The 12570-nt window shown below is 41.5% G+C and overlaps 1 protein-coding gene across 13 annotated transcripts in view; it reads left to right on the top strand.

Moving 5' to 3' along the window:
* LOC139629195 (partitioning defective 3 homolog) overlaps positions 1 to 12570 on the top strand; it is a 237741-nt gene that overhangs the window by 100883 nt on the left and 124288 nt on the right. The gene's annotated exons all lie outside the window — the stretch shown is intronic.

The following is a 12570-nucleotide window of genomic DNA, read 5'->3' as shown; positions in this document are numbered from 1 at the left end:
CCAATCTGCCCTGAAGACCGAGCACTTCCCAGAGGCCACAATCACCACCACCTGCTCCCGGCAAGTGCAGCAGCAGAGAAACCTTACAGACAGCCCCTTTCAGTGAAAGATAAAAGTAACAGGAATTTATCGGGCTGCAAACACACAACTAGAGTCAATCTGACATTGATTTTATTCACAGTCACCGTCTGCAGTCGTCTCCTTGAATGACCATGTATAATGTCTCATTTGTTTCATGGGTTCTTTTTTATTTACTTTTACATTTAGTTTTATGTTTTAGGTCATTTATGCAGAAATCTAGAAAATTCCAAAGTGTTCATCATCATTTATCTCTCATACATTTCTGTCACTGATGATTCAGCATATTCTTTACTTTAATACGTAGAGACCGTTAACAGAACAGAGTAAACTCAGTGTTCAGCCTGTTCAGTATCCACACATCATGCAAAACTCTTTCTGCTTCACTTGCGCTCTTTCTTCTCCTCGCCATTCTACTCCCCGTCTCTCCTTCTATTGATCATCCTTTCTCTATCTGCTCCACACATCACCTCTTCACATCATCTCCTTTATTTTTATTCCCTTCGTTCCTTCTCTGTCCGTCTCCCTCCTTTTTCTGCTGCGTTCTTCACAGCCTTTGATCTTTTGGTTTTAATGTGACAGTGAGCTGTGGGAGCCCAGATCCCTTCCAGCTGGGAGAGACGGGGCGAGAGAGCAGCGATAGAGAGATAGATGGAGGCTAGATGAAAGACAGCTCCCCCCTCCTCTTGAGGGTTTGCACTTCCCCCTGAGGGGATCTTCACCTTGGGGTACAAGCTGCCATAGGAGTAGGAGTTTACACACACACACACACACAAGCACATAATTTACTGTTCATCACCTGCTACCAAAATCTAATTATACCAAAAATACGCCTTATCAGGTTGGACACAGATGGTAGCTCCTACTCAAACTTAATCCACCTGTTGAGGTACAGGAAGGGTTAGGAACACACGCACACACTCACACAAACACACAAATCAAAGATAAGAATCTCAGTTTTGTAAACCTGCTGCACTCCAAAGGTTTATCATTAGCACAGAGAGAATGAACAAGAGATGGAGACGTTGGCAGATGAAAGGAGAAGAGAGTGTTTTGCGGAGGAGTTAATCAGAGGTCCATAAAACGATCAAAGACCAGACGAGAAGGATGACAACAGCGGGTGTCAGCTGTTATCAGAGCAGAATCAGAGGGGCCTGACAGAAGAGGGACGGGGCTGATTATTGAGGCCTGGTACACTCTGACAATAAAATCCTTCCCACTGAAGATAGTCGGAGAGATTGTCCTGTGAAGGATCACAGGTTTGATTTACAAAACAGATACACTTCCAACTTTTACCAGGAAGTCCAATTCAGGCCATTGCATCACTTTGTGGATGGAATATTGTTAAAGTCTTTAATTTAGTCTTTTTGAATTTCATTTTCATTTTGTGCGTTTTTGGATGATCATTATTAAGCCTTGCACTTGCATTGATTCTAACTCCAAAGTTAGATAGAAGTTTACAATGAAATGCATTCAAATAGTTTGTATTTATACAGGGTTTTAGTGTCTCATAAGCCCCTTTTCCACTGGTCAAAAACCCCACTAAGACCTGCTAACATCTGGCTTATGCTGGAAATGGGAAAGGGTACAGTCAACATACTTACCCAGTTCAAATGAGTCTGCAGCAGACGTGGGTATGTATCGGCTCCGGCTCTGATTGGCAGTGATGTAAACACAACACCTGGTGGCTGTGACGTCTTTCAGAGCACAAACACTGTAAACACACCTGTCACCTGCCCCTCATGGTGCTGTTACACCAGAACCAGCGCAGCCACACTGTGCTGTGGGATGAAAGAGTGAGCTGCAGCCCTGACATGAGTTTTAACAACACACAATTAGCAATCAAAGTGTCTCACATGGAGGCTCGCACTGACAGGAGCAACAGCAGTCTGGTAAAATGGATCTGTTAAAATACCAACTCATACCCACTAAGTTTGGTGTAAAAAAAGGGTAACACTGTTTGAGGGTCTGCTCCCCTTTACTATCAAGTTGAGATTCAGGAGAAAATATTCATGATTGACCATTGCACTGTGTTGAAATGTGACAAAACACTCATTTGTAAATTTGAATTACATCAATTTTATTTATTGTCCCGGAAAAAAGCAAATTAAAAACACTCATCAGCACATGATAATAAATGTAAATCCTACCAACACCAGTTGATAGGTTAGATATCAGGTCAGTAAAGGTTTAATTGAAGTGGTTTGCTCTGTTGTCCTACAGACGTGTTGGCACATCCATCTTAAAGAATGAATCACATTGATTAATAGGTGTGTTATCTAACCCTAACCCTGAAAATAGTGGATTATGAAATGGTATCTTAAACATAAACTGAGGCTAAAGTAAATTTTATTGAGAGAATGACCATTTCATTTCATCAATAGACTTAAACCATAATGGGAAGTCATTCTAATAGAGCCGCTGCTTAAATCTCAGATATTGTTAGAAAACAAATTGGACGTGTAAACATAAAAATGTTTTCCTACTTTAAACAGTTTTATTCTCAGTTTACATGTTCAGTCTTTATATATAATGAAATGATATATATATATATATAGACAGCTGTGGAGGTTTTCTGCTAAAGGTGCAGCAAAGCACTGCGGCAGGAAGTGGGGGGTGGGGTGGGGGGGTGTTGGAGAGAGAGGGCGAGGGTACAGAGAGTGAGTGTGAGTTTTTGTGTTTTCCCCAGACTTGTTTATATAGACACACTCTTCTTCTCAGCAACAGCCATTACAGTTGGAGTCAGTCAGAATAATGGCCTTCAATCTGACAAGTCTACCTCAGTGTGTGTGTGTGTGTGTGTGTGTGTGTGTGTGTGTGTGTGTGTGTGTGTGTGTGTGTGTGTGTGTGTGCGTGTGTGTGCGTGTGTGTGCGTGTGTGTGCGTGTGTGTGCGTGATCACTTGTCACCATTATCCACAGCTCCTTTCCGTTCACAGGGGTAGTTATTTTGCTCCATAGCAGCGGCTCCATTGGGAGTCTTGTCTCGATAAACGGAGCATCACATAACAGGCTGTGTGACCGAGAGTCCACCCTGGTCCTCCCTGGGCTCAGGGCTCACAGTGAGTGCACCCTGAGGTCAGGACCCACAGTAGCGCCCGTACACATGTAGGAAACTGTGCTAACTTGATGGTAGCACTCATTTTTTCAACACTTTTCCAGACTCATTATATGTGATTGTGTGATGTTTGTGTCCCTTTGAGCCCATCACTCTGACCAGGTTGATCTTATTAAACAGTGAAGTAGTTAAATTGACTATTTTCATCCTTTTAAGTGAAGAGAAATCTTGACTTGCACTGTTAAGATTTGTCCTACCTGCTCTTCTTTTTTGTTTGGTTGGTGTTGATGTACTCTCTGAACTGAAAAATTACACACACGCACACACAGGAAAATATCCCACCCCAGTTCCTCCTCGTCTGTGGGTGGCTGTGGTGAAATATTTCTGCCTAACTCTACAGAAATGTATAAACACAGTAAATGTTTTATGATCCTAAAAGCTCAGAAGTCCAGGAAACAAATATTGTTCCACACTCCTCCTCTCTCCCTCTCGTTGTCAGGATGTTTGTCTGGAAACTTTGGTCACACATTTTTTGTGTGGACAGTGTGGTTTGCTCACAATGGTTTAGTGAGATCGTCACCTTTCTACGTCTTAAAGTTTACCAGCCCTTCCCTCCACCCCCATACACCCAGACAAACAAAATGAAACACAAAAGGAATATATATTTATGCATATACATACATACAAAGAAACAACAACAACAAAACAGTGACTGAGTTAAGTCAATATTTCCATATTGTCCAGGTTCATTATTGGTCACCTCCAGAGAAGCTTTCTAGGCAAGAAACTAGTGGTAATAATAGTTTCTGAAAAATCCACAGTTGTTTTTCCAAAGTTAAAAATTCAGCCTCTAAGTCCAGAAACATTCATCCTTGACCTCGAAAACATCAGTTGACAAGAAAAATAAATAATGATCTCAATCTCAAGGACTATTTGGACACAGATCATTTCTATAATAAAATAAGATAAATAATATGACAAATATCTACAAACCTGTAAAATGTGAATTGAGTGTTTTATATTGCAAAGTAATAAATAATACTGATAAATAAAAACACATGAAATGCACCAAAGTGGAGAGCAAAGATTTCACATTGTACGTTTATTGTTCTCATTGAATCTATGTGCTAATGGAAAAAATCTGGAATGAGTGGAGAAAATGAAAACACAAACAGTGTGTATGGGGTGTGAACAGGGAGGCAAAACACACATTGATTCCAGTGGACACACACTTCCGTCCCCCATGTGGGTCACATATGGTAAAGACAGACACAAATACACACGTTTGAAAACTTTCCGTCTCACTTACACTGCACTCCTTTACTGTATCCTCCCGGTTGCACACGTGCACTCTCGCCCTCCACCTGTGTCCTGCTGACATTCATCAGAGGAGACAAGTCGAGCTGATTCTGTGAGCGTTTTGGATTCAGGCCTACATCAACGTTCAGCCCAACTCTGGCTGATTACCGTCTAAATAATCCATCCACACCACGGAGGATGCCAGGCGGCCTCAGAGAGCCAGGAAGAATCTCAGCTGAGTAAAAGGAGGATGTTTTAGGCGAATCTGACTCATAAAGAAATGTTAGATTGCACAGATGTGAATCATAATTAGTTATTTCACTGTATATTAGTGTGTATATGATTTTTCGTAAATTTGATGAATGTAATTTTCTTAAAAACCATTGTAGCAGCTAAATTCATCCAACATTTAGTGATTACTTTGTTTAAGTGGATGAAACTGACGGAAAAAACTGACGTTTCTTTGCTCTGACACCAAAAAGCAAAGTCTAAAATGTCAGAACACCCCTGAATCCCCTCAGGTTTGGAGTTGGGAGTTTTCAAAGAGTCGAGGCTTTCTGCCTCTCTCTCATTCTCTTTGAGTCGGTCTCTCTGTCTGCTTACCCTTCTTTTTTTTCCTTTTTTTTGCCTCTAGTCTTTCATTTTTCTGTCCCATCACTCACCTCACCTCCCCTGCACTCTCAGGAGAAATAGTTTTCTGAAACACTCCTCACTAATCCGAGTTTATCTCTATTAGTACATCTCTAGGAAATATCGAATGGAATCAAGTCAGCGTAAAATATCCTGCTCTGCCCTTCTCAGTGCTGAATCAAACGCACACTGACGAGCCGAAAAACAAGTGTCATTCACACCTTCCGCAGTTTCATTTCGAGTGACACTGACTGAGCTCTCGAGGGGGAATCAACTCCTAAAATGTGAGTTATGAAATGGCTTACATTCCTGATGAGGCCTCCGTCGTCTGTTATTACAGAGAAAATTGCGGGGAGCATGTTTTGCCCCTCCACCCACCCCCACCCGCTCTGATTGGATCCGATCGCAGAAATTTGCAGTTGAATTAAGTGGATTGCTGCAGCAGCCCCGTGGTAATTTAGGAAGTGTCTGGAAGTCTCATTTTGTTCATGCTGTTATTGTAACAGTGGGTTACAGACTCAAAACTTTATCTGACTGAACACGACAAAAAGCATTAAACTGATGACAATGCAAAACAATTTCACTTTGAATAACACACAATAGGTCAAACATTATAAGTTCTCGGTGGATTACAGACCATAATATTGTCAGAATCACAAAAATGACAAATTTCAACATATATTGTTGTACTGTTCTTAAAAAGAGGACTGAACAAGATTCTGTCGACTGCAGAAATAAAGGAAGAAAAAAAATCCTCCCAGAATTGATACAGTTACACCTCCATGATTATGTAGAACATGTGGCACCAGTCAAAAGTTTGGGCCATAGACTGTATATAAAGATGGACGTAGCCTCCCACAGTTTCCCATTGACTTGAATGGGAAACTATGTCCAAACTTTTGACTGGTACTGTATGTCAACCATAGGTGACACGACTGGGTTTGAGCCATATCCAAAATTTAGTATCTCGATACAATCCAGCCTAAATAACATGATATATCACGGTGGGGTATCATATAATTACGTTGTTTTTTTTTATACTACATAATTATATGTGCAAAACTGCACAGTCGGCCCTGCCAGTCTTCATTATTATGGAAAAATATTGCACATGGTGGGAAAGTGAGTGTGCGATATTTGCGATATTTGATATTTTCAAGTATCTAACCAAGACTAAAGACACCTGTACAACACATTGTTCATTTTGTGTAAAAAAACAAAATAAATAAATAATTACATACTCGTATCAAAATCCTTCAATTTATCTTAAATACAATATACTGCTTGAAAGTATTTTCACAAATATAAACATTCAAAATCTAATAAATAATTGACAAACCACTGAAGTCCTGACTGAAGACTTACAAGAGCGCCCATCTAAAAAACACATTACTCCACAAAACAATAAAAAAACACTTCCACAAACACTCACCGTCCTCCTCTCCATCTGTAACATCCCAACCAGCAGCCAGGATGATATAAACTCTGATAACGTCCCCCCCCGGCTCAATAAATCCTTAAGTTATTGACGATGCCGTCCGCCCGTCTGGATCCTATTATCAAAGTGTCTTCAAAGGAGACTAATTGAATTAGCGCAGGGATCTGTAATTGAAAGCTCGCTTTTAATGATGCACTGCGGTCTCGCACGCAGCCGAGCGCCGGCATCCATCAAACATCTCCCCGTCAGGACAGATTGGGCTGCACTGTGCATTGCATTACCAGCATTTATCAGGGACATCGAGTTTATTTGATCTTGAGGAATTACAAAGTCCCTTCCTCTAACACTGTTTGATTTTTTTCTTTTAAATTGTCTGTTTAATGAGTGAACTTTGATAAATCCAGATTCCCTTTCACAGCTGGTATCATCCTGACATCCTACACCAGCATCAGCGCGCCGGCGTCTCTGACCTCAGCGGCTGACCTGACGAATAAGACACAGAAGGTCATGAGCAGCCATGTTTGATCATTATATTCCCTGACACGATGAGAAGTGCCTGTTCCCAGTTCAGTGGATGTTTTGGTGGAAATGTGAGATGAGCGCACCTGGAGTCCTCTCTGTGTGTGTGTGTGTGTGTGTGTGTGTGTGTGTGTGTGTGTGTGTGTGTTTTTTGTCTCCCCTCCCAAGAAATTGAACAGATTTTTTTTTTTGTTGCCTCTTCCTGAAAGGGGTCACACAGCCACTGACCCAGAAGCTATTTGTAGGTTGTTGGGTTTTTTTTCTCCTTTTCACTCCTTTCTCTTTTTCTTTTTTATCAATCTGTGTGCTGGTCTCTTTCTGTTTGAAGTCATGATTTTATGGTTTGCTGTTGTCAAACATCAATCAAAAAGTGTCTTCCACTTCTGTTTTTTTTTCCCTTGGATTTTCTGTCGAAGCAGTTTGAGCTTATGTAGGTGTTGCTCTGCTTTTGTCATAACAGCCATGGTTGCCAATGTTGCTAATGCTAATTAGCCGGTTGTTTTTCTGCTCTAATGATCCACGTTATACTGGATTCATCAACTTCTGCATCAGAGGATTTTTCCCAGGAATGAACTAAAAAAAAAAAAAAAAAACCTATAAGCTTAGAACAGCTGTGTTGATCTTGAGAAGCTGCCAGCCGTGATTCCTCATGGACATTTACATATGAAGATGATGTGGAGTATAACTTGAACTCTAATTACATCTTTCATCTGTCTCTCTCTTTCGCTCTCAGACCCAGATGGTGTGTCAAGGTCTTCAGGTTAGAGGTTAAGGCTAATTTATTGTCTCAGGTTCAGTGTTTCATCCGGTTGTGAACATATGGAGCTCTGCTGGAGAGGACACAGATACCAGTTAACAGTGATGGATGTCTCTGCATCTGTGTGTGTGTGTGTGTGTGTGTGTGTGTGTGTGTGTGTGTCGTCATGGTGTTTTTCAGTTAGAAAGGAATGAGTTGTTTGTTAGGTTACATATAAACGTACAGCTGGGTATTGTTTTCAATCTAACACCAGAACTGTGATTCGGTACCAATACCTTATTTACCTTTTCAACACCTGTTGAGAAATATAAAGAAGCTTTTACGAACTTCCCTTTAAACACTGTCTAAACACAAGAAGATTACAGTCATCAAAACTCAGTAAAAGTTTGGTTTAAGTTAGAAACTACCTGATAAAGCAGTAAGTAAATGAGACCATAAATCTGACCAGCTGTTGGTGCTTCTTTTTGTCGGTGGGTTGGTGCAGAACGAGTAGCATTAAACACCTTGTTTTTAGCCGACCTGGGTGGATATAAAACTTTCTCATTTAAGCTGAAAACCATCCTGATGGAAAAACCCAGTGAAGGTTAACACTTCCACCTGCTGTTTATTTGAATAAACATTTGCTAAACTTGAAAAACCTGCCAGTTGAAGCTCGACATGAATTACCATCCGGAAGTGATGAGGCGTTCCGATGCTAGCTGGTTAGCATGCTAACTTCGCAGGTAGAAAAGACGTGATCGAGACAAGAGTTAACATTGGTGCTGCTTTCCACTGCTGGTTTGATGCTGAACTCGCAACATTTCTTCTAAACTGGTAGGTAAACAGCTGCTGATGCTAATGTTAAGTATGTAGAAATAGCAAAAACTGTGTCAGTGTCTCTCACTACTGCACAGGTTTAAATAACTTCCTTTCAGGTCATGCTGATCATGGGCACCTGATGATCAAAGACTTCTCACAGTGTAACATTATAGAGAAGTGATCTTTTGGATTTTAAACTTTTAATGCTGTTTCAGACTAATGATAGGATCCAGATCTGTAACTGTTTTTTTTTATTCAGTCTCATTTAAGATTTTTTCAGCATCAAAATGTTTGAATTTTGACTCCAGATTTTTTGTCCTTAGGAAGTTAAACTCCATTCCTGCAAATAAAACTCACCCCTGTGGTTCCTGCCTGTGTGAGTCCGTACACAGGCATCTGCATCAGTTTCACAGTGACAGTGCGGTCAAAGTGGCAGGAAAGGGGAGCGGGCAGCACTTCATTAAAGTGCGGCATTACTCCACTCGCTCTCTCTCCCGTACATACACACTAGGTGCAGACCACTTCATTTGGTCTGAGAGATAGAAAGGACAGGCCCCAATGGATTCTCCTATTAATCTTTAATGAGCCCCGGGCCTGAAAACTGCCCGCCTGCCTCCTTCTCCACATCCAGGAAACAAACAATGACTCAGCTGAAAAAAAAACACATCGGCCGCTCATCATCATACCTGCCCGCCCGTCTAGCCTGCTAGCCATTAACCCCCCAACTCAGTGCTGAATTATTAATGCAGCTAGCGGTCTCTTTGCATTGCCCGGCACTCTCCCAGCACCGGGAATGGGCGACGTCTGGGTGGTGTGGTTGGGAAAGCGTGGCGATGCCATCCTGAGTGTCTCCTGCTGGACTGCTGCTGATGTAAAAGCTGATTGGTTCAGCTGTCAGTCAAACTGCTCGAGTTGAGCACGAGTTGTTGTTCGAAAAGCGAAAGCGAGATTATTTTACAGCACAGATCAGCATCAGGCTGTCATTGCTTTAGCTCAAATGAACAGACAGTGGAACAAATGAAAGACAGATTGAAAACTCCTCCATCAGCCGAGGGTCACACTTGATTCCTGATTCCTTGGAAACAGCAATTTCTCTATTTAGTAGCTGTTTTAAACCTTTCCATCCAATCACAGGAAATTCATCAACTGATGGAAATGTGACTATTTTTGGAAGCTATCTTTTTGAAAGTTAGCTGGCAGTCTTGGAAGGGCTAAGAAAGAAATTTCAACATGTAATTTCACTCCATCTGCTGATGAAGACCATGAAATATAACTGAAAGTTTCAGAACAACTCCTACATGCAGAGTAGTCTAGTTTTTCTGTTTTTGAACAAGAAACAAAAGGTTTTCGAGGAAATGGAGCAGCTGAGAAATCCTGCACACTGTCTGACGTCCAATAAAAGATTTATTTGTAGTGTTTTGGTCTTAGACCTACATCAGGCAAAAATGCAATCACTAAAACATTGCAAATAAATTGTTTATTGCAAGTTGGACTTTTCAATTGCTACATCACATCCTACTCCCAAAGTAGAAGTTGGAATAGAAGTCTGTTTTGTGCAGGGAAAACAAAAGGAGAAAAACAAAACCTCTGCTTTAGGCTAATGTTATCATTGTCCTGTTGTAATTATAATGTACCGGCATTTATTAGATACATTGACATTGGCAGCTGCTTTCTCTAATTTTACTTCCATCACTATCACTTTCATTATCTTTCTCTTTTATTTCTTCCCCTCTTTCCCCTGTCTCGCACACTGACACACACACACACAGTCTGTGCCTGAGTGTAGAGTAGAATTGTCAGCATGCCGGCAGCTTCTTCAGAGATGTTGCATATTGAAATAAAGTGTCTGTGAGATGCCTGCCTGCTCTGTGATGACTGCCGATCTCATTTGCTCCTTCTATCATAGCGCCGAGCGACTCCTCTCCCTCTCTGATGCCCCCCCGCCCCTTATTTCCTCATCTTCTGATGAATATTGAACAGTGTTAGATGTGTTTCTGACGCTCTCGCAGTTGTTATTGTCTCTCTGTGAGCTGGACAGTCAGTGATCTGGGCTGCATCTGATTTTACTGCCTGAAATCTCTGAATCTTCCATACATTCAACAGAAAAGGGTCTATGCACTACTAGTAAATAAATCATAGGCTTGCACCATATAGTTGAACACATTTTTGGCATTTTAAAAAGACCCATTTTAGGAGCGTTCCCTTTATAAATGTGCTCATTTTTTTCCTTTATGGTGCTGTAAAAAGTCTTTAAATGCAGTGCTGCCGTCCGCTGAGCCAAGAAATGTCTTTTAAGAAACATACTGTCTTCTTCATAGTCCTCCACACATGCTTATGTTTTTAGGCCAGGAGATCAAGGCAGAACAATTTAATACTCTTCTTATGGTGATGCAGGAATATTAAGTACCTAACATTCTTATTTCCATTCACTTTATTTCCTCTTGAAAAGCCTGTGAGTTGCAAAATATTATTCTGTTTAAATTTAGTTTGGACAGGATTTCTATAAAAACATGCGTTTGGTACATTAGATTTTGTGCATAATTAAAGCTGAGATGGGCAGAAATCTAGAAAAGACAGAAAAACTGACAGCTGTCCCCTCCCGTCAGACAAACACATGCACACAACACGCTCATGCTAAATCCACCTACACATCCAACCACTACAGCATGTTTAGATATTACAGGGACAGGAAGTTAGCAGCCTCCGGGAGAAATGCAGCAACTTCTCTCCATCTCCGAGGGCACGTGCAGACACATCTGCATTTGTGGAACAGCCAATAGGATCACTTCCTCTCAGAAAAGGGATGTGATTGGCCAAGTCTTGCCTGAAAACAGAGCCAAGAGGAGGTGTAGACATCTAGTTTGCTTTCAGACCACCTGAATGACAATTAGCTGAAAGGTGATTATGGCATTTTTGCCCACTGATGTCAAAAATAATCCCAAACTAAGACAGACTAAAACCTGTAGCATAACATTTAAAAACAGAAAGTATTTCAGCCGGTAAACATCCATATCCATATGCTGGAATACCACACTAACCAAAATGTTATTGATGACTTGCATCAACTTTGATTCCTTGAACCACAGATAAGCCCCTGTTTTCTGTCTCTTTGAAAACATCTCTGACAGTTGTGTGAGGAAACGGTTCACACACACATCTACCTGTCTCACACTTCGCCACCAGTGTGTGTCAGAAAAAGCTGCGACTTGTTGTCTTTCTGTTCTCACTCCCACACTCTGCACTTTGAGCTAGCAGGAGACGGCTGCTAAATTAAAAGATGGCAGTCACAAGTCCTAGTGACACACACACACACACACACACACACACACACACACACACTCGTACACTGCCCTGTAGCTGTACGTCCTCCAGGCACCCAAAGTGTCATGGCAACCGTATGGCAGCCACGGTAACGGCAGGCTCATTTTCATACTGATGAGGTGGCCGGTTGCCGGGGAGGCCTGCGCTGTTGCTCCTCGCTCGTCTCTCCTCTCCGATGTCGCCCTGAAATTTTAATGACCTTCTTTCTCTGCTTCTCGTTTTTCTCCTCTTTGCTCTTTGTTCCCTATCTGTGCGCGTGCGTATGTGTGTGAGTGTGTGACAAAGAGTGTTTGTGAGTGTTTGTGTGTGTTTGTGTGTACATGTCTCAGCTTCAGTATTCAAGCAGACATACACCAAGTATGTAGCATTAATACACAGGGAGAACAAAGGCTGTGTAATTTGGAAGACGAAGGCTTTTTAAAGGGCATGTATTTTTATACGTGTGGACGACCTCCTCCACTCTGTCCCTCCTGGCTTCGGCAGGTCAGCAGCTCAGCCTACTTTTCACCTGCTGAACACAACTTGTGTTTTAAGCTTCTTCCTCTTTAACTGCATCGCCACTGAACAGGAAGTCAAGTGGTCTACACAACAACAAGAAAATGGCTTAATGCAGCAGACTTTGAGGCGTCAACAACAAAAATGAGTTCTGGGAACCACAGCTGGTTGTGTTATCC

Source organism: Trachinotus anak, unplaced genomic scaffold (genome assembly GCF_046630095.1).
Source record: "Trachinotus anak isolate AG129_WGS33_773 ecotype Australia unplaced genomic scaffold, CSIRO_AGI_Tana_v1 ptg000012l, whole genome shotgun sequence".
Classification (NCBI taxonomy): domain Eukaryota; kingdom Metazoa; phylum Chordata; class Actinopteri; order Carangiformes; family Carangidae; genus Trachinotus; species Trachinotus anak.
This window is presented reverse-complemented; position numbering and strand designations above follow the sequence as displayed.